This window comes from Lissotriton helveticus, chromosome 7 (assembly GCF_964261635.1).
Source record: "Lissotriton helveticus chromosome 7, aLisHel1.1, whole genome shotgun sequence".
NCBI classification, from domain to species: Eukaryota; Metazoa; Chordata; class Amphibia; order Caudata; family Salamandridae; genus Lissotriton; species Lissotriton helveticus.
In genome coordinates, this window is record NC_136068.1 from 1639451515 (window position 1) to 1639474073 (window position 22559).

A 22559-nucleotide genomic window follows, 5' to 3' on the forward strand; every position below is an offset into this window, starting at 1 on the left:
GCCAGAGTCTGTGGGTGAACAAATCCAGTGTTCACAGGAGTTAAAGTCTTTTCTGTGGAAGGCAGGACAGGCCCTCAGGGTTCTTGAGGTTGCTGGCTGCAGGACACAACAGAGTTTCGCTTCTGCAGGTTTGAGACGGGGACAGGCAGGTAGGGCAGGGGCCAAGTCAGTGGGCAACCTCTTCTCAGCTTCAGCTTTCTTGCCTGAGGAGGCAAGGTTCAGGGGAGCCCCTAAATACTAGATTTAGGGGCATTACAGGTAAATAAAGGTTGGGACAAATGGATCCTTTCCTTGGGGTGGGTACACTCTCTATTATCTGCAAGATGGCGAGGACTGAGGTTTGCTTCACTTCGCCTACCCCACCTGAGGGGTGGGGTTGGCAAAGGTGGGCACACCTCCCTTACTCACTTGGTTTTCCCACCGATTCTCCAGTCCAAAGTGGGGGTCAGAACTGATGGGGGCCAGTTGCTGGAAGCATCAAAGGGCCTGGGGAATCTCACAAAGGCAGCAAGCCTTTGAAGCTTCCCATCATGGACCCTGCCAATCCTAGGGGGGAGGCTTGGTAGCTCGTCCCAGGATTTACATTGTTTCATACTCCTGAGAGCCATAGGCTGTCGACCCAGGGGTCCAGAAATATGTCTGGTGGTGGCAGCTGGCGAGCAGCCACTCAACCTAGACACTAGTGTTAGGTCGTTTTTCAGCATCCCTAGGATGCCCTCTGTGTGCATTTTTCATTAAATCCAACATAGGCATCAGTGTGGGTTTCATGTGCTGAGAAGTTTGGTACCATTATGGTACTGTGGAGTTTGTAATGACAAACTCCCAGCACCATATACTTTTAATGGCATTACTGCACTAAGACTTGGCCTAGACACTGTAGGGGTACAGGGCTCATGCACATGTGCCCTAATCACTAGTATAGTGTACCCAGCTAAAAGGGTGGCTGACCTATTCCAGGGCAGTGGGTTGTGTACATGGCACACAGAGATGTGTGCCATGTCGACTCTTGTTTTGCACCAAAACACGCAGCCTGGAGAGAGAGAGAGAGAGAGAGAGAGAGAGAGAGAGAGAGAGAGAGAGAGAGAGAGAGAGAGAGTGTGTGTGTGTGTGTGTGTATATATATATATATGTATATATATAGATATATATATATCTATATATATATCTATCTATATATATATCTATATATATAAGGCCTCTAACGGTGGCACAAAAAGTGCTGCAGCCCTTATAGTCATCCTTGGCCACAGTGCCCTTGGTACCTGTTGTACCATTTACAAGGGACTGCCCTGTGGCCAAAGAGTGCCAATTGGGTTTTCTCTTCAATGCAGTTTCGGGAAAGAACAGAGGCCCTGGATACCTGTTTGGCAGGAGCCCAGGGCACACTCAATCAAAGTACATCAGAGTTTAGCAAACAAAAGTGGGGGTAACCATGAAAAATAGAGGGAACTTTCTTACAACCAGTCCCGGGCTCCTCAGTGAGGTAGTGTCCTGGTCCTCTTGCTGAAAAATAAATCAACAATTTAAATGGCAAATGACCGGTTTAGTGATCCTCTTTTCCAGAAAAATTACTTAATTACACAAAAATGTACAAGACTACACTACAAATAATGGAAACAATACACTGGCTGTGGATGTTGTTTGGCTCATGTTGCGCCCCCCCCCACACCCTCATTGCTTCCTAGTCTACCGGCTTTCCGTCCGGTTCTGGGAAGCTCCGCTTCTCTACAGTAGTATCACAAATATAGCTCAGGTGCAGATTGAATCACCCCCAATAGTATATGTGCTCAGTCTCGGTTAGTCTCTTACCACTCAGGAGTGGAATCAGTCTTTACAGGTAGGTCTCATCAGCCTGCAGCCTTGGGCATGCATGCACACTCCGTCTGAGTGGCAGTGCATCAGTCAGCAGTTGCTCTGGTCTCTCGCCTAAGGTCCTGGGACATTGTAAGGCCATGCACTCTCTACAGGTCTTTGGACTGGGAGGAGCGTAACATGTCTGTCCTGATGTGGCGTGGTTTCGGATGCACAGTGTCCCGGAATTCAGGGTCTTGGCAATGGATTACTTTGTGGCCTGCAGGTCCTCAATGAAACCCCATCTGGGACTGGTAATACTTAGCAGTTGAAGACCCAGAAGTAGATCACAGATTTGGTTTATGGCCAAGGTAAAGCTTCAGGAATCAAAGCCCTGCATGGACTGATCGCAGCTAGGCTATTTACAGCCCCACACATGCCAATCACAACTTGGGCAGATATGTCCTGGCAAAGGCTGCTGGCATTCATAGGCCAATCACAAAATGCAATCACAGCCCGACTGGGTTTCATCAGTTGATGTCCTACATCAATGAAACATCCCAACTCCCAAGAACCAATACGGAAAATCTAAGTGACCTTTGATGCTCGGGTCGAACAGATTACACTCCAGCAGTCTATTCTTTGGGGCATCCCACAGGCAACAAACGCGCAGCACCTCACTCATTCCTGGACTGTCTTCATCTGCAGGATTTGCATGCTCTGTCCCGCTCTCTCACCAGGCAGCTTTCTAGGCACATAATGGGAGTTAAACAGTTCCTCCAAACAAGAACGAATAGTTTCTTACCTGTCAGTGTAGTTTTGCAGCTTGAAGATTTTCTGGATTCACTATGCTGTGCATTATTTCGGGGTCTAGTGGTTGGGTCCGGAATCGTACTATTTTTTCTGTTTTTTCTTTTTTTTCGTGGCCCAGGTGGGCGTCGGCATCCCACCATTTGGTGTCCTCCTGTGACGTTGGCGCGCTTCCCCCGGAAGCTCCCACCTTTGGGCGCCATCTTCGGATTCTTTTTTTCTTGTTTTTGTGCCATCTTTGTTTATCCATTTCCATTCTTCTCAAGTCCTTTTTCCATTTAAAGGAACTATAATTTTGTCTCTTAAAGATTCTATATATATATATTTTTTTTAATTTCTTTGTTTTCGTTTTCCTCCTGTCATCTTTCTGGCGGAGGTGGGTGGGTTCGCTACTGAATCCAGAAAGTCTTCAAGCTGCAAAATTACTCCGACAGGTAATAAACTATTCATTTTGTGGCGTGAATCTTTCTGGATTCACTATGCTGTGCATAGACTTTGTAGCGGTTTGTTAGGTTTGTGGCGGCTGGTTGGAAGATGAGCTTTGGTTGTTGAATATATGTTGAAGCACCCTTTGTCCTACTTGTGCTTCCTTGTTCATCTGTATATATATGCTTAGTGAACGTGTGCACTGAAGCTCATGTTTCCGCCAGGCAGATGTTTTGGATGGGTGTGTTTGCCAGGAAGGCTATTGTTGCTCCTTTTTTCCTGGTAGAGTGGGCTAATGGCCCTCCAAGTAGTTCTTGGCCTGCCTACTTGTGGCAGAATTGGATAGTTTGTGCGATCCATCTGGGGACGGTGCCTTTTACCGGTCTTCCAAAGTATCTGCTTGCGAAGGACACAAAGAACTGTTTCGTTTTCCTGTGATCTTTAGTTCTTTCAATGTACTGCATTACTGCCCTTCTAGCGTCCAGAGTGTGCAGTGCACTCTCTGCGCTTGTGGATGGTTTCTGAAAGAAACTTGGGGGCATGTTACCAACAAAGTGGCGAAGAGAGGTATTAGCCGCCTTGGCTTAACGCCTCCCTTCGCCACTTCGGAAACGCTAGGCTGCACCATATTACAAAGGATATGGTGCAGCCTAGCGTTTCCCCCAGCGATGGCGATAAGTTTTACAACTTAACGCCAGCGCAGGCAGGGAAGGTTTGTTTATGTACAGGAAGGTGTTCCTTCCTGCACATAAAAAAAGCTTAAATGCCATTTTGTAACTTACGTTTGTGCTGCTTCATGCAGCACACATGTAAGTTACAAATTGGCATTTTTAAAAAGAGGTTTGTTTATGTACAGGAAGGGACACCTTCCTGTATATAAACAAACCTTGGCATTTAACTTTTTCCATGTGTGCTGCACAAGGCAGCACACATGGAAAAAGCAAAAATGAGGAGAAATGGAGCATTTCTCCTCGTATCGCCACCTTAAGAAAAGGTCTTTCCTTTTCTTAAATTCGGCACTGCCACCTATTATCACCCCTCTTGATAATAGGTGGCAGCGTCGAGGTGAATGGGTGTTGCGGTGGAACGCCCACCGCAACACCCACTGCATGCCCCCTTTCACGATGAGTTTATCGTGAAAGGGGCCCTATTACCAAGGCAGCGTTAAGTCAATTAACGTGGCTTTAAGCTTTAAGCCACGTTAATTGACTTAACGCTGCCTTGATAATAGGGCGATGCAAATATTGCTGCGTTATCGGCAGAAAAGTGCAGATGACGCGGCGATAAGGGGCTTGATAATATGCCCCTGGGTATCTGTATTGTTTGGTTCATGTGGAACCTTGACACCACCTTTGGTATAAAGTGTGGATCTGTTCTCATTACCACCCTGTCATTGTGAATTTGAATGTAAGGTTCTTGTAGTGTTAGTGCTTGCAGTTCGCTTACCCTGCGTAGCGAGGTGATTGCTACCAAAAAGACTCTCTTTATTGAGAGCATCTGTACTGAGGCCTTGTGGATGGGTTCATAAGGCACTTTCATAAACTCTGTTAGAACTATATTAAGGTTCCATGCCGGCGGAGGCATTCTTTTTGGGGGGGTGATTCTTTTAGCCTCTTCCAGGAATCTCTTTACCACCTGAGATGTAAAGAAGCTTCATCCAGTCTCCCCTCTTGTATAGGCTACTATCGCTGCTAGGTGTACTCTCAGCGAGGTACATCTTAGGTTTGTTTTTTACCAAGTGTGTTAAATATTTGAGCACTGTTGATTCCGTGGTGATTTCCTTGTGTAGCTTTTCCCTGATGCACCACTGTGTGAATGTTTCCATTTTGCTATATAGCACTTCCGAGTGGTAGGAATTCTTGCCTCCCGCAGCACCCGCAGTGTGCTCTCTGGAAGTTTTAGGTGTACAAACTCTACGTCTTCAAGAGCCAGGCTGCTAGGCATTGGCTCTCTGGCTCTGGGTGAAACACCTTGCCGTTTTGCATGGAGAGCAAGTCTTTTCTTCTTGCAAACTTGTGTGGCGGGCCTTGCACCATCTCCACTATTTATGAGAACCAAGACTGTCTGGCCCACTGTGCTGCTCTGTGTATTAGTGGTATCAGGGGAAAAGCGTAGGCAAATGTCTTCGACCAGCTTATCCATAGGGCATTTCCCTGGGATTGTGCCCCTGGCTGGCTGGATGCGAAGTATTGGCATTTTGCATTCTGGTGTGTTGCAAACAGGTCTATTTTTGGGGTTCCCCACTTCTTGATTAGCTTATGCGTTTCCTGTGTATTGAGCTCCCCCTCGTGGGATGCTGATGTCTGTCTGCTAAGTCTGTCTGTATCTACGTTTTCATTTTCTGGTAGGTGTATTGCCAGGAGATCTATTTGTAGTGGGATGGCCCATCTCCATATTTCCTGCGCTAGGTTGGACAGCGCTACTGATTGTGTTCCTCCCTGTTTGTTGCTGTAGAACATCGGTGTGGTGTTGTCAGTTTGTACCAACACTCTCTGCCTGTGCAGTTGTTTCTGGAAGTCTTTCAGGGCAAGGAACACGGTCTTTAGTTCCAGGTAGTTGATGTGTCTGATCGCATCTGTTGGAGTCCACAGACCCCTCACCTTGAGCTGGTTCATGTGTGCTCCCCATCCCCTCTGGGATGCGTCTGTGGTGATGGTCACTGTTGGGGTTGGTGGTGTTAAAGGCTTCCCCCTTGTTATGTTCTCTTTGTTCCACCACGCTATCTCCTCTTGCACTGCATGCGTTACAACCACTAGATCTTCCCAACTCCCTGTAACTTGTGACCATTGTTGTTGCAGCCATTCCTGGAATGGTCTTATGTGGAGTTGTATATTGGGGACTAGGTGTATGCAGGACGCCATCATCCCCATGAGCTTGCTCGCTGTCCTCACTGTCAGAGCTTGCCCCTTCCGGTATTGATGTGTCTACTTCAGCAGGGCAAGTGTTCTCTTCTTGCTGGGGAACACCTTGCTCTGAATGGTGTTGATCTGTGCGCTCAGGAAGATCTTCACCTGTTCTGGTTCCATTGAGGATTTCCCCCAGTATATTGAGAATCCCAGTTCTGTCAGCGTCTGTGTGACCCGCTGTGCATGTATTTGGCATTGTTTGTAGAAACTTGCCTTTATCAGCCAGTCGTTGAGGTAGGGGTATACATGAATCCCCTCCCTCCACAGATGTGCCGCTACAGCTGCGAGGGATTTTTTTGAAGACCCTTGGTGCAGATTTTAGTCCGAAGGCCAGGGCTGTGAACTGGTAGTGCGCTTTGTCGATGGCAAATCTTAGTAGATGTTTGTGTTGTCTGTTCATGGGAATGTGTAGGTAGGCGTCTTTGAGGTCTATGGTGGACAGACAATCTCCATCCCTTATCTGAGGAATAACCTCCTGTAGGGATGTCATTTTGAATTTTTGAGTCTTTTTGTATTGGTTTAGGAACCGTAGGTCCAGAATGGGTCTTAATGTTTCATCTACCTTTGGTGCGAGGAAGTAGTTTGAGTACACTCCCTTGTTTCTTTCTTTGAATGGTACTGTTTCTATCGCCTCCTTGTGGAGGAGTTCTTGTGCTTCCTGTAGGAGTAGCGCGAGTTCCTTTGCAGAGCGTGTCGTGTTTGTCGGCCTCCTGTTTGGTGGCTTCTTTTCCAGTTCTATACAGTATCCAAACTGTATGATGTTCAATATCCATTTGTCTGTTATTCTCTTCCACTCCTGGAAGAAGTGTCTTAGCCTGCCTCCTACTGGTGTTACATGTTCATTGATTTCTCTTTTGTGTTCGTGTAATTGTTTTTTGAGTCCTTTGTTGTGCTGCTCCCGTAGGGGTATTGTGTGGGTGGGCACATTTGGTGCAGCGGAGTCACCTTGAGGTGGGTTTCTGGCCCCCTCTTCTTGTTTGCCCTCGTCCATTCGATCGCCCTCAAAAGGACTGGCCCCTAGGTTGGCACTGCCAGGTTTCCTGTTGCTGACCCTGCTGTGCTTGGTTGTTGCCCTGGTAGGGACGTTCCCGGCTGGTTTCTTCCTCTCCCGTTTGGTCTCCTTGAGGGGGTGCCCCTTCTCATACCTCTGAACTGCAGTGCTCCCATGGACCTCGCAGTTTCATTCTCTATCTTGAGCTACATCAGTTTGTCATCTAATGGTGCCCCGAACAGCGTTTCCCCATTGAAGGGTGTGTTTAGAATATTATTCTGGACTTCCGGCTTGAAACCTGAGATCCTCAGCCAGGCATGCCTCCTCTTGGTTATCCCCACCATCATGAGTCTGCTGTATGTGTCTGCCGCATCCAGGGCTGATTTGAGGCATGAGTTTGCCATGTTCTTGCCTTCCTCCACGAGGTGTGTTGCTCTATGTTGGTACTGTTCAGGAAGGTGTTTGAGTAGCTGTCCGACCTCCTCCCAATGTTGGTACATATGCCTGTTTAGTAGGGCATAAGAGTTAGCAATGTGCCAGTAAATAGCTGCATTCCTCTCTATTTTCCTTCCTGTGAGGTCTATCCTCTTACTTTCTTTGTCTGGAGGTGGCCCTGAGTTTGTGGGAATGTTGTCCCTCTTTCTGGCTGTTGCTGCAATAATGGAGCCAGCCGGGACGGGTCCCTGGATGTATGCTGGGTCCTTGGAGGAATGTTTATATTTTTTCTCTGTCCTAGGTGTGACAGACCTGCGGGTCGATGGCTCCTTGAATGCTTCCCTGTCCTGGTCCAGGACACTTGGGAGCATAGACAGGAATTGGCTCCTAGCTTGAGTGGGGAGCAGTGTTTCTAAGAGGAAGCAAACTTTTGGTTTCTCTTACTCTAGTTTCACCCCATATGCTGTAGCCGCGTTCTTGATGACCATGTTATAGATGCCAATGTCATCTGGCGGCGAAGGCCTCGAAGGGTATGTTTCTACGGGCTCTTCCGGGCCCTCGGCGTAGAGGGCCTGCCAATCCAGGTCCTGCGCCACCGAGGATGCAGACCCCAATCTTGTTTGTTGGTTTTCCTCTCCTTCTCCCTCATAGTAATATAGGTCCTCTTCATCCTGCTGATCTGCAGGTTCTGGAGTTTTCGGCGGTTATTCGGCGTTGAACTATTCTTCGACTTCGACAATCATCGTGGGATTCGAAGGGATGGTGTATCTGCTCATCCGTTCATCAAAATCCTTCTTTCTCTGGAGGATACTGTCCATTTCGGCCTCGAGCCTTCTCTTTTTCCTCTCCATCTCGGCGGCTAGTTCGGCGTTGAGTGTTTCGGCGGTTCTCTTCGATGTCGTCGATGTCGACGTCGAAATTGCCTTCGGCTCTTTTTCCTTCGGTGTTGAGCGCGCCTTTTGGGGAAGGGCTTCGACGACCTAGGTTTGTCTTGGGTTATTGCTGGCTGGGAGTCCTTTTCGGAGGATCCACTGGGCTCTTTGTCCCTGGATGCAGCTGTGTCTGTCGATAGCTTCAGCACCAGTGCTCCTTTTGAGGACTTTGACTCTGATTTTCGAGAGTCTGCCGGGGTTTATGGGGCTGACTTCGCTCTTACCTCCTTTGTCGACTTCATATCAGTCTCTACGACCGTGTAGTCCTCAGGTCCCTCTGCGATGTTGTCCTCTTCTCCACTGGAGAGGCCCAAGGAGCGACGGAGGTTCTCCTTGGCCCTGCATGTTGTAGTTGGCTCTCCTCTGTCTTTCCCTTACTCTGAGGGTCTTCGGGGTGAATGCCGAGCAGGCGTTGCAATCCTTGCTTTTGTGGTCGATTGGCAGGCAGAGGTTGCAAACCGGGTGCTGGTCCTTCTGCGCATACTTGTGGTGGCAATTACGGCAGAATTTGAAAGGTGTTTCGTCCATTCCTGCGCTCAGGGGGCCCCCTGTATGTGCATTCTCTGTTGGACATCGAAGTTTTTGATCTTCCTCTCCTTCTTCATCGTCCCGGCTCTGTGTTTTTGATTGCGAGGTGTATTCTCCAATTTTTCGGTGGCTTTCCTGCTTTATTTTTGTTTCTTCTTTCCAAAAACTCTGGAACCTCTTGGTGACGATCCAGACCCAACGGCGGAAAAAAGATCTGAAGATGGCGCCCAAAGGTGGGAGCTTCCGGGGGAAGCGCACCAACGTCACAGGAGGACAACAAATGGTGGGACGTTGACGCTCACCTGGGCTACGGAAAAAACCCAGAAAAAATACTACGACTCCAGACCCAACCACTAGACTGCGGAATAATGCACAGCATAGTAAATCCAGAAAGATTCACGCTGCAAAAATCAGGACCTTACGTGATGTCCCTCAGTTCTGGAAAACTGAATATTAGGCAGATACCAAACCTGGTTGCACAGCAATCAGAGTATTCTGTCAAGCACTCTTTCTTGTTGTATTCTTGGATACAAGTATCCTACATGGATCCACTGGCCTCTCCAACTCACTCACACACCATGCTTGTACTACACAGCTTACACATACACAGCAACATCCATAAAAAGCACTCAGGATGCAATGGACTGGGTAAGCACATAAAAGTGGAACTTTACATTACTTAGCCAGTACAACCCCACTTCAGTGACTCAGAAGTCTGGTCACCCAAAGAATTCTCAAAGCATTATATGCTGTCACCACCACTCCGATATGCTAAACTCACGACAGGCACAGTATTTCACTGTCAGTCAATAAGAGTGTGTTAGGTGCACCCCTCTAGGTCACAAGACAAGCCCATGACCTACTCAGGTCAGGGATAAGCCTAGGTTTCTGCACACATGCTAGATTAGCAGGACGCTAGTGACAAAATGCAAGTCAGGATACAAGATACCCGCAGTTGGGCACTCAGGGGAGGGCCACATACCTCTATACCTTGCAGGGGACATTCCCGCTCAAACAGAAGAAAAAAAGATTAAATTAAGGAGGTACAAATGTGGGGCGAGTAAGAAGCTGAGCTCAGATTACAGGACCAGTAATCCATGAAAGTGGCTGGAAGAATATTACATTTTGTAACATGTGGCTCCACTGCAAGTCCTACAATCAGAGGTGAGAAATGTCAGAAGTTGAGAGAGAACAAGCGATGGGAGCCCCCGGTCCCTCCAACTTCAATGGTTAAAAACTTAGGGGTGAAGCTGGACAACGTCCTATTTGGCCGCAGATATCAGGGGTAGTGGGCCAATGCTTTGCTATGCTCTGCACAATGAAGACATTTCTCCCTCTCCTTCCTCTGGAATTCAAGAGAGTTTTACTCCATGCACTGATTATTTCACGCTTGGATTGAGTGGCGGAGGCTTTGGTGAACTGCCTACAGGTGGTCCAAAATGCTGCAGTTGGGTTTACTCTGCGTTCTTCCATGTTGCTGGTTTTGAAAGCCCTCCATTGGCTATCCGTCAGGAAACAGATTCTGTTTAAATCCATGGTCTTGGTCCACAGGGCAGTGATATTGTCCAGTCCTGGTTTTCTAGTTAAGATATTTGTCCATACCTCTCCTCCAGGATACTGCATTAAGCTTCCGCTTTGCTGCTGACGATTCTTTGCTTTAAGCGTGACCGAAGGAGAGGCAAAGCCTTTTCTTTTCGTGCAGCCGAAGCCTGGAATGAGCTCCCACGCGAATTGTATTTGATCCTCCTTCAGACCATTCTGAAGAAAACTAAAAAACATGGCTTTTCTCTGTTGGGCAGTAAGGACTTAATTATTGGGCGCATACCATGTGCTCCCTCCTCCATCGCTGGGACATTCTTCGGAGTAGCTTCAAATCCCCCATTCATTCATACAGCAATTCGGGGAGAGAGTTAGCCTTCCACAGGTAAATCATGGCCATTACCTAACAGATGGTTTTCTAAACCATTGATAAAAAGGGTAAACAAAAACAGCACCAGGATACTCTTAGCGCACCCCACTGGCTCCATTTAGGATCCTTAATTCAAAAGCAGATCACAAAGAAATGCTATAATGTCACAGGTATACCCAGAGGGACAGAAGGATGTTCCATAGTTTAGTCCTATTGACTGTCAAAGGCTAAAGTCCAGTCCATAAATAGCATATGGATGGAACCGGCGCTGCCCACTGTATACTTGTTGATGCTTAATTGCAGATTCTCGCATTGATCAACAGTGCCCCTTATCTGGCCTGAACCCATATTGTAAATCAGAAATAATGCGGTTTCTCATCAGCCCAGGTTATCAGCCTATTTAGGACAACTAGCTCAAACACCTTTACAATAGCGTTGATTAGGGAGATGGGACAGTAATACTTTGGATCATTCTTATCTCCCTTTTCCAAAACTGGAGTTATGAGACGTTAACCACAAGGATAAAGGTCCTTCTTTTACAGCCGCAATTAGTACTTGGGTCAGTAGAGGTGCCCATCTCTTAGTCTCAAGGTACAAATCAGGAGAAAATGGCACTTTTGACTTCCGCTATTGGGAAAAAAAAAACACTAATTGGAGAGTATGTTCCATCTATATCTTGCCAGGAATAGTGGGGCATGTTAAAGAATTAGGGCCTAATAGGGTCTCCGTCGCATAAGTAGATATTAATAAACCCAATAATAAATAATACAACTGGCCTTAATTCTTCTCCTCAAAACCATCCCAAAATTATTGCTAGGCGTTCATATTCTGCACTAACTAGTTCGCATTATAAAAATTAATCAATAATAAAGTTTAACACTTTTAGAAAAGAGGATATACACTGCCTAGATATTTGCAGAACCTGTGTCCATCTCCCCTAACTTTACACGGTGAGAGAAAAAAAATCAAAGTAATAAGGCCTCCTTGGGTCCTACCGCCTGGCATAACATCCCTAATAATATTAGTCACTCAAGAGGATTTTTATTGAACATAAATAGCTCCTGTTTCAGGCAAGTTTGGAGAACCCTGAACTAGAATTACACGTCTCTGGGCTTGCGGACTGTGGAGCAAGGGAGGAAGGTAGCCTCAACTCCTCCTGTTACCTTTGCCTACACTTGTTTTAACATCCAGTGAAAGTGGCCCTCCAACGGAGCTTAATTCTGTGATTGTTTCACCTGTACTACACCATGTCCCTCCTGATCTTCTTGACATTCCCGAAATAGTAATAGTAACCACATAAGACAAGATTACATTAGTGGCCACAATAACAGCGGTACAATTCCCCTATGCAACAGGTTTGAGCCACTGAATTCTTTAGCAAACTGTGATTGACTGTGCACTGATCCCAGGATTACGCAGTTTCCCAGGGATAATTGCCCAGGATGTGCCCCGATAATGTGTTTTGTGAGATGCTGAGCTGGAACATAGAGGGCCTTAATAAAAATAAATTTGACCACAGTTGGCTGGAATTTATCAATTTAAGATGATTTGCCGTCAAGAAACCCGACAATTCAACAATTTTCTCTTTAGATGGCTAGAAGTCTTATGTGCCTAGGCACATAGAGCTGACGGGGGCTACTAGGACTTGACCGTGCAGTGTGTTTGCAACTGGGGTCTCCGGCCTGCCCTAGTATGGGTCTGCAAACTGAGCAGAGCACACTGTACTGGACTCTCAGGGTAGCAAGGGCATGCAGCCAGTTTTCTCATAGAGGTCGTGTGGGGGCTAACAAGCAACTAACAGAAATAAGAAGTATTACACATGATGCAATCATAAACCAACAAGTCCTCAACACTGCCAAACCTAATGTTAGTCTTGAGAAAAGTACTACACATAATGAGGTTCAATATTTGAATTGTGGATTCCTGTTAGGTGTCCTCTCCCAGTTCCTAGACACCCCAGATCTGTAGTAAATAATGGGGATAACAGGACGTAGGCAACAGGCATAGGTGCGCGTTCCCTAAGCAATGAACATGCAACATCAAGCAGTAGGTTAGCTCATGTGTTTTTGAACATTAAGATCGAATACTTCCAGCCTAACCCTGTTCAGCTTGAAAACTCCAGTTTGCGATGGCATCATGTTTTGTGCTCATTATGTATGCTTGTACAGCAAAATGTTAACAAAAACACCCGACAAAAAAGAGCTTACATTGGTAATTATGTTTCTAAGGCAAGTTGATCTTTATGATAAAAGATAATTTGCCTTCTGTTTTCAGGCCCCATGTTACATGTTTGCAGAATCTGACTCGCCTCTCTTCCCCACAATTCACCATGGCAGTGCTTGGGGAAAATCGAATCAATAATACATTGTAAAAGGTACTCACTCAATTTAAGAGCAGTCCCGTCTCCATTCCCCTTAACTTCTGTATGTGTGTCACAACCCTCCGGAATGCAGGCAGTACACTTCAAATGTCTAGTGAAGCCAAACCAGCCTCCCTCTCATGCCATGCTAAACCAAGGGCCATTCAAAATAGATCTCACTGGTCTTCGAAACCTAATTAGACTGCACACAGTATCACTGTCCCGTTCCGCCACAGACACACAATGTACCAATGCATTCGACACACAGAACACCAGCACACGGGTATGGGTGTTACATTAAACCTCTTAGCCGTGGCGGACATTCCGGCGCGGTGCTGAAAAAGAATGACGTACGCGGTTCGTGGGCCCCCCGGACGTCCTCCGCACCCACCCACTGTGATGTGGGACGGCCGGGAGCTGTCCGACGAATCAAAGAGGTTAAGTGGAACTTTAAGTGAATTGAATAGGCAGTTTGCACTCCTTCGTGAAACATAAAAAAGGTCTGCTTAGGAGTGAATACACAAAACATCATTACACTGATACCACTGCTTTGTGTCAAAAGCCCAGGACAAGGACAGTAGTCCAATGTCATAAAATAAGGCAATACTGTGCACCTCTCCAGGTCACATAGAGGTGCTAGACCTTGACCTCATCGAGGACACAAGTAGGCCTCAGTGGTTAGTGTGCTAGCTAGGACAAATAAAAGTCTTACAAATTCCTACCGAGCACTCAGTGTCCATAAATGACAGTCTTTCAATTCATCTGAATTTTCAATTTATTTTCTTCATTGAAAAGTTCTTCTCTATAAATTCAAAACGTTCTGATGCAGCCAACACATGTTTCGTCTGGTCTGTATCGACCTTGACTTCTTCAGGGCTGAAACCCAAAATGATAAAAGATATATATTCAAAAAGGAGAACCCCACATCTGTAGATCTAATCTATCTCATCGGAAATAACAAGTTAAAGAGTATTACACTTTCATACTATAAAGTATTCACCATAATATAAAAGACACATAGGAGTTTTTCTGGACGGGTAAGCCAATATGTGGGCAGCACCATTAGACAGAGATAGAATGATTGAACATTTTCGGGCACTAAAAAATGGGTATACGAGATATCCCATTTCTGCACACCTTGTCCAAAATTGTAACGAACCTGCGAAACATAAATTTACTTATCATGGAATTGAACATGTGATGATGGATAGAAGAGGAGGTAACAGAATCCTTAAGTTAAGATGTGCTGAGGCAAAATGGATAATGAAATTGAGAGCTGTAGAAGAGGGTCTGAATTTGGACCCAGAATTTCAATATTTCCTGGGTGACTGATGTTATTTACTGTACAATCATTTTGGTACCGGTGGAAATAATTTGGACTGTTTATATAATACTTATGTTTATTTTGATGAATGTAACAATTTTTTTTAAAACGTCTTTATATTGTACCTTAATTTGCACTGTTCAGAAGAATGTTATATTGTGGATGTGTGCTATAATTTATATCAATCAGGATTTTTAACGAATGGATAGCCTCTTCTGACACTGTATATACTATAATGTAATAGAAATATTATGGTGATATGTACTAGAGAAGTAATTTGCTTTTCCCTCAGACTTTACTTTCCTCTCCCCCTGAACTTTTACAAATAATCTGGAATTTTGTACTTTGATTATGAACTGTGACCTGTGATATTTGGATGCCGGGATTGGTTTATTTGGTACGGAATATCTACAAGTAGATCTCACTCTTAAATACAATTTTATATTATAATTAGGATTATAATATCATTACATGGCTGCAAATAGCCATATATGGTTCCTTGATCAATACGTTCTGATTTAGCTAGTAGACAAGACAATTATTATTAGTGGGGGGTGAAACCATTAAGAGCTTGGATACTTGTACACTTCAGGAGACAAGAATTAACATGGTAGAAATGTAGGACAACGTTTTTATTTTTATCTTTGAATAGAGAGGTTGTGGTTTCGAGACTGATTTTAGGGAGATGTGTTAGGAACATAGTTAAAGAGTTATTTAACCTTGGTTAATAATACATCTATTCGAAAATTATAGTAAATGAATATATCGATTGTAGCCTGTCCAACCAAGAAATTAGTGGTGATGTTGGATTATATATTGATAATTTCGCAACTGCGAGTGACCCTTACTAGCTTTAGGATACAAGATTGAATATGGTAAAAACGTAGGGTAACGTTTTGGCTTTTGAAGAGTGAGGTTGCCGGTTCTAGACTGGTATCAGGGAGACCTGTTAAGAATTTTACAAATAATGATGGGTTAATTTTGTTAATACGAATTTGTCAGCAGAATGATAAGAACATAGTGAATTGTAGTTCTTGTAAATTATTGAACAACCGGCAAACTGAGTTTACATTTAAAGAAGCGTAATTATGAGCGAATAGTTTTTCCTGACGTTTCTCTGTGTTCCGATACTAATTTTATAAATAATAATGGGTGGACTTTTTTATTTTGAATTCCACTATGAATTTAATTATACGTACCTGTATAATATTTAGTTTATGTGCGATTAACACCCATTACAAGATGGCGCCCACTGTGAACTCGATAAACTCAAGCTTAAATATAAAAAATATGGCGCTCGTGTGAAACGCCAGTTCGGGACTACAGCCTCTGGATACAGCGTGTCTCAGAGCCGGTAAGTGATGCATTTGCGATTAGAAACTTGCAAAACTGATCACACCTTATGTGGTGATATCGATCAGTGTTACTTACTTGCACATTTTCCCTTCTTTTCTAGGAACACGTACTCGTGTCTCCAACCAAAACTGACAATTCATATCTACGATATTCAGGTGAGACACTTTGCTCAGTATTTTGTATAGCAGCTTAGGAACATATTACTTTGGGATTTCTAAGCATTCGTCATTTTATCTTTTTAACGTTTCAGATAGACTACTTCTTTTTCGACTGGGACAACTATGGATTAACTTTATATCACGAAAGTGAACAATTGGAATTAGGAGGTGAGATTAAGTTTGGAGACGAGGTTGCATATATTAGAGGAATCATTTGACTATGGTTAGGTTGATTTATGTACGGTTATAATTTACTTATTACAGGTATTGAGATTGGATTTATTGAATGCATGACTTATCAATGAAAAGGATGATGAATATCTGAGTATCCAAGTATATTATGAGAAGAGAGTATTTACGACATTTGTAAAAATGACTGGCAATGGTAATTCACAGCGAAACGTGCTGTTGGGATGTAGTTAGAGTAGATAAATATAGGATATATTGTAATTGTATAATGGCATATATTGAATTGAGGTATTAGTGGATTTGATAATCAAACCGGCATTCTTCTATTACAGACTCAGATTTATACTTGACCTGTGATCGTACTTGCTAGTATGATATATGGATTAATATTTGAGGTAACTTATACTTCGCCTAGGTATACTGGTGTTTCGGGCTCTCAAATACACTGAAGGTGTTTTTCTTCCTGATTAGTGAAACAACATTTTAGTATTTTTCATGAACTTTGTTGACTAATTCCACTGAGGGCGATCTATAAATCTCCTGCTTTCTTTACTGCTTTAGTTGTAGTGGTGAAGGTGATTTACTTTGAAGATTGATAATTTATGTGAGATTATCTGACTTTGTTTATTTATATCTTTTTGGGTTGCAGCCCTGATGAAGTCATTGATGCATGTAAATAGTGCGTGACGAAACACATGTTGGCGGCAAGGAAAATTCCTTTGGGAAATAATTATTAAACATCTTCTGGATTTACTTTTTGAAATGGGCATTTGAGCCCTGGTGTTTTACAATTGGAAACATATACATGAACTTTTGGAAAAATTGTCTTGGAAAGAAATATCTGGACTGCTTCAGCACTTTTACTTTGAGTTCCGTGTTACAACGAATTTATGTACTTTCATTGCTAATAATTTTGAAGTGCTCAGGGGGGGCTTGGCTTCTCTTTAATAATGATTATTGCATCATGGAATCAATAACCATATTAGTGATCTGTGGTCTTTACCTCTGGTCGGACCTTTTTGTCTGTATGGAAAAACGGACCGTTTAGGTTATTAGGACTTAAAGACCTCTATCCTTTGAAGTGAATGCAATACTTTGTTTTTACATCATGTGTAAAGGTAACCCGGTTTTTTGAGTAGAGGGATTCTCACATAGTATGTTGCTGGCTTCCCTTCAGCAACAACTATGTAGATTAGGGACTTCAATAGGGAAGTACGAATTGTGGTTCACTGCGTAAATAAACTAGCCCAATTATTACCGTATTAAGATGGCGAGTTTGTAAACGTAAGGCTTGTCTGCTTTCCATCTCTATTCTTGTCTGACGTAAGGACGTTTGAATTTCATACGCTCCTTGCGGATTGGAGATCCCGCGTATGGAAAAAAAAAATCTGGATCGGGTAGAAGGAGGTCTTGACCCGAACCCTGGCATTATCAGTTTTTTCTCCCACATGGCATGTACATGGAGTTATTCACATAGATAAGAAAAGGTGAGTGGCAGGATCTACGCTATCGTTTGTTCGGGCCGTGTGTATATGAATGAGTATTTGTAACCGCTTGCTAACTGACAGATGCATTTAGATGAAGTTTCCGGTTTGCGCTGTGTTGACATGAATTGGTTTGTACAACAGCATTTTAACAGTTAGTTGCAGTGAGCTGTAGGTATAACAAGGGTTTTTGTGAAGCTGTGTACCACAATTTATGCATATGCGGGCCAATTTTTTTAAAATCTCATTGGTACCGGCATTGATTACCATTCGCTCGAAATTATCAACTTTAATAACTAGACAACGGTAGTTTTTTTTCGAATTAAGATGTACTGCCCTACCATGTGGTAAAAATCATAATACACTATGGGTAACAGCAATTAAATACCGTACCTTCAGTGAACAACATGTATAACTCACTCCTGTTAGTTTACAGTAGTTTAGATCGACGAATTGGTATGGCTTGACAATTTCTATGTCTGACGCCTCCAGGTTTTGGGGGATCATACTAAATTAGTACAGTCAAGTTTTGTACAAGTGTTGAATTTTATACCATTGAATAATAAGCAGTGTTATATAAAGTAGAAAGGGTAGACTGTTTCTTTTTTAAGCGCCTCGTATGTAATATTCTAGTAGAAGGCAGTTATGATAGCACATATAGTAGAGTCTACATTTTATGTAGGTTGCTTCTTATATATATGGTAATTGATTCTTTCTTTCGAGCCCTGCGGCGGTTAGTTGGGCATTGTCTGCGACCTGCATGTGACAAGATGTCATCAGAATGAAATGCTGAGGACATGCATAATTTTGAGGGTCAACACAAGTCTTAAAAGGTATACAGAATTGATATAGCTAAACAGTATAATTAATGCTATCCATTGGATTAGCATTGTTCTAATATTCAAAATCTTATGTTAATGTTAATGTTAAAATGGGACTTTTATAGCGCAACGGCTACTCCAAAGGAGTGTCCCGGCGCTTTGAGCTCCAGACCATGGAAAAGAGCAAGAGACATAACAATAACAGAAAGAGGCCCAAAGAAGGGGAGAAATTATCCAGCAAACAACCAGGTTTTCAAGTCTTTCCTGAAGACAAGCAGATTTGAGGTGTTTCGCAGGGACAACGGTAACGAGTTCCATAGCTGAGGAGCAAGGAGGCTAAAAGACCGGCCGCCTAGCCGAGCCTTTTTAATGCGTGGTACCCGAGCCAAAGCCAAGGCTTCTGACCTGAGGGAACGTGCAGGTCGATAGAAGTCCAGCCTCCTCTGGAGATACTTGGCGCCATTGCCATGCAAGGCCTTATGGGCAAGAGTCATGGCCTTAAACAGTATCCTCTTCCGCACCGGAAGCCAGTGGAGGGATACAAGGAGATTAGAGGCACTAGTGCGGCGATGAAGGCCAAAAATGGCACGCGCAGCAGCGTTCTGGGTGACCTGCAGACGTTGGAGGAGATATTCAGGCAGGCCCAGATATAGGACATTGGCATAGTCCAATCTGGACTCTATAAGGGCCTGAACAGTGATCCTCCGATGTTGCTCCGAAAGAAGGGGAAAAAACTTACGCAACATTCTGAGAATCCCAAAACATGTTCCCGTAAGAGTGGAAACCTGGGATTTGAGCGAAAGCTCGTTGTCAATTTTAACTCCCAGGTTCTTGGCCCACTTAGAGGACTGTGTGGGAGGGAACATGTCGGCTGGCCACCATCCTTGCCAATCTGGTTCTGATGGGCATCCGAAGAATAGTATTTCGGATTTGTCCGAGTTGCACTTGAGGCTGTTATGTGAAAACCAGCTAAAAACAGCCCCAAGGCACTCACGGATCCTTTCTCCATCGAACTCTTCGCTCTTACGACAGGTAAAAAGGAGCTGAGTGTCGTCAGCATAAGAGACGATCCGGGCCCCATAGGACTCCGCCAATGTCGCCAGAGGGGTCATAAGGATGTTAAATAGAGTGGGGCTCAAAATGGAGCCCTGAGGCACTCAGACTCCCAATGGCGGCATCTCGGCGGATCCGGGTGGGACCCAGACCGTCTGGCGGCGGTTGGCCAGAAAGGAAGAAAACCAGTTGAACACCGTCCCCCCTAGCCCGATGTCACGGAGCCTGGTGAGGAGATCCTCATGGGGGACGGTGTCAAACGCCGCCGACAGATCTAACATAACTAACATCACCCTGCCTCCCATGTCCAGCACCTCTTTTACGATCTCTGAGACTTCCAAGAGCGCCGTCTCGGTGCTTAAGTTGGAGCGAAAGCCCGATTGGGATTCATGAAGTAAATCATTGGACTCCAGGAAGTTGGAAAGCACGTTGTGCACGTGTTTCTCCAAGATCTTGGTCAGTGCTGGAAGGAGCGAGATTGGCCTGTAGTTGCAGGGTACCTCTGGGTCAAGATTGGGCTTCTTAATCAGAGGGATGACCATAGCTTGCTTCCAGGTCTGGGGCAGAAAGCCCTCGCTCAGGGATAAATTAAGAATGGGATTGGCTATGGGGTTGATGGCATCTGCCATTTTTGCCAGAAATTTTGCCGGGCACGGATCTAATGGTGAGCCAGACTTGAGGTTCCTCATCAAGGCTAAAGATGTGGCAGCCGAGAGGGGAGGAAACTCAAGCAGAGCTGGGCCTGAGGGAGACAGAGACGATGTCTCGATCAGCGTCGCAGACACATCATCTGGGGCTCTCGTCGAAAAGGAAACCTGGATTTGCCTAATTTTGGTGGTAAAAAAATTGGCAATAGTGTTAGCCCAGGTCTCCGCTGGGGCACCCTGAGTGGAGAGGGACCGGGGGCTAGTAAATTCGCGCACGATTGAGAAGATCTCCTTGCAGGAATTGGCAGCATCGTCAATCCTTTTGGCAAGATACCGTTTCTTGCTCTGAAGGACTAGTTCATGGTATGACTTCATCATGGTTTTATACCGTTGTTTGGCCTCGGGCTCATACTGGACTCTCCAAGCCCGCTCCGCCACTTTACATTGCCTACGGGCATGGGCTAATTCCTCCGTGGACCAGGGGGCAGAATAGGTTGGTCCATAAAAAACTAAATTGATTGATGAGGAGATGCACCTATATTGGAGATAGAGAGTAAGACATAACAAATGGAGCCATCTGAACATCGGAAAGTAAACTTAAAATAGACAGTTCAGTTCAACTTTATTCGGATACAGTAGTAGCCATAAAAACAGAATGAAATAAAAGAAAAACATCACAATAGTTAAAAAGATAAAATTCCAAGTACATGTGTCCAAAATTCCTAGTACAAGATATTTAAATACATCATAATGATTAAAATGCAGAATTCCGTGTACATATATCCTAAGTGGCTAGTGCAGGAACAATCATCATATCGACATATACAACTAATTAATTAAAACAGTTAACAGATTGCATAAATATCAACAAACCATCATAGACCTGCGCGCCCTTATTGCAGTTTTAAGAAAGGTGCCAGTGCGAAAAATCAATTCAACATTGTCTAAATCTAGCATGCGGCGATATGCTACATCCAAGGTGATTGGTCTTTGCTTATTAAAATATGGGTAAACCAGCTGTTTAGAATATTTAAGATAGTATTTACAGAAAAATATAAAGTGCGTAATGGTTTGCTCGCTCCCATCATCACAAGGGCACAAAGTTTGATTCAAATTTTTGCTGTAGCCCAGTGGGAAACAGAGTACAAATCGGATTGTGCCTGCTCTTAGATGTAACAGGATACTACTTTCCCAATGGCTCATTGGTAAAGTCAAGTACATGCGAAGCGGATAACAGTACTGTTCTATGACCATATAGTTTCGCACAAATGTTTTCCTGGACTCCACCACTACCCGCTCGTTGTTATATAGTGCATACAGAGCGTTCCGAAGTTCTTTTTTAGGGACTGATTCAACTGAGGTGGGATCCAGGAAAATACTTTATTTATACTGCGCAAACTGACAAAAACACCGCTTAGCCATGGGATTTCAAGGCCTTTATCACACTTTAGAAAATCCTTTATAATCTGTTGTGTCAGAAGTGCCGCTTCATTCTTTCATACTGATACACACAAGTGCTGGACGTGCTCCAATAAAATTAGTTATAAAATTAATATTAAGCTCCTTGTGACATATATTGGGGGTTGAGATTGGGGTGCTGAGTAATTTCCTACAGAACCTATTCTCTTCTTGCTGAATTACTGAGCAATTAACAGTTCCCCAAATCTCTGCGCCGTATGTTGCCACCGGGGCACATTGTAGTTTATTTTCTGTACTGCTAAAAGAGCACCCGTGGTCTTAGGGCGGGGTAAGCTTAAAACTGAGTTGGTGGCCTTTGAGAACTTCTACCTGGTGTGAGCTAAGTGCTTACTCCAGGAGCCGTTCGCAGTAAAGGCCAACCCTAAATAAACAAATGATTTCACAGAGGTCAGTTTTTGACCATCTATCGTGATCGTTCCTAATTGGCGCTTCCCTGGGCCACTACTCATAAGAAAAGATTTTTTTAAATTTACCCGAAGGTCTACCTCTCATGTATTTATTGAAATTTTGGACAAGAAGACGCAAATAGTTTGGGGTACCACCTATGAGAACCGCATCGTCTGCGTAAAGGAGTACCGGGATGGGCTCTTTGTTAACATATGGAACATCTTTAGTAGCCATTTTCAGAGAGGTGTTCAGCACATTGATATATATAATAAAATGCAGGGGTGCCAACACGCATCCTTGTCTGACACCCCTGCAAATGGTCCCCGAAACCTCTCCTCCCATCCCTATCCTTACTTGAGCTTGAAGGTCTCTGTATAAATATGCAAGGAAGTTAACCAATGTTTCATCCAACCCACCTGCCAAAAGGATGGCCCACAGCTTTGACCTATTAACTAGATCAAAGGCTGTGGACAAATCCATAAAGGCCATATAGATGGGGTCCTCATGGCAATAGTGTATTTTCCCACAATTAAATTTAAATTAAGACATTGTTCAACGGTTCCCACCTTTCCCC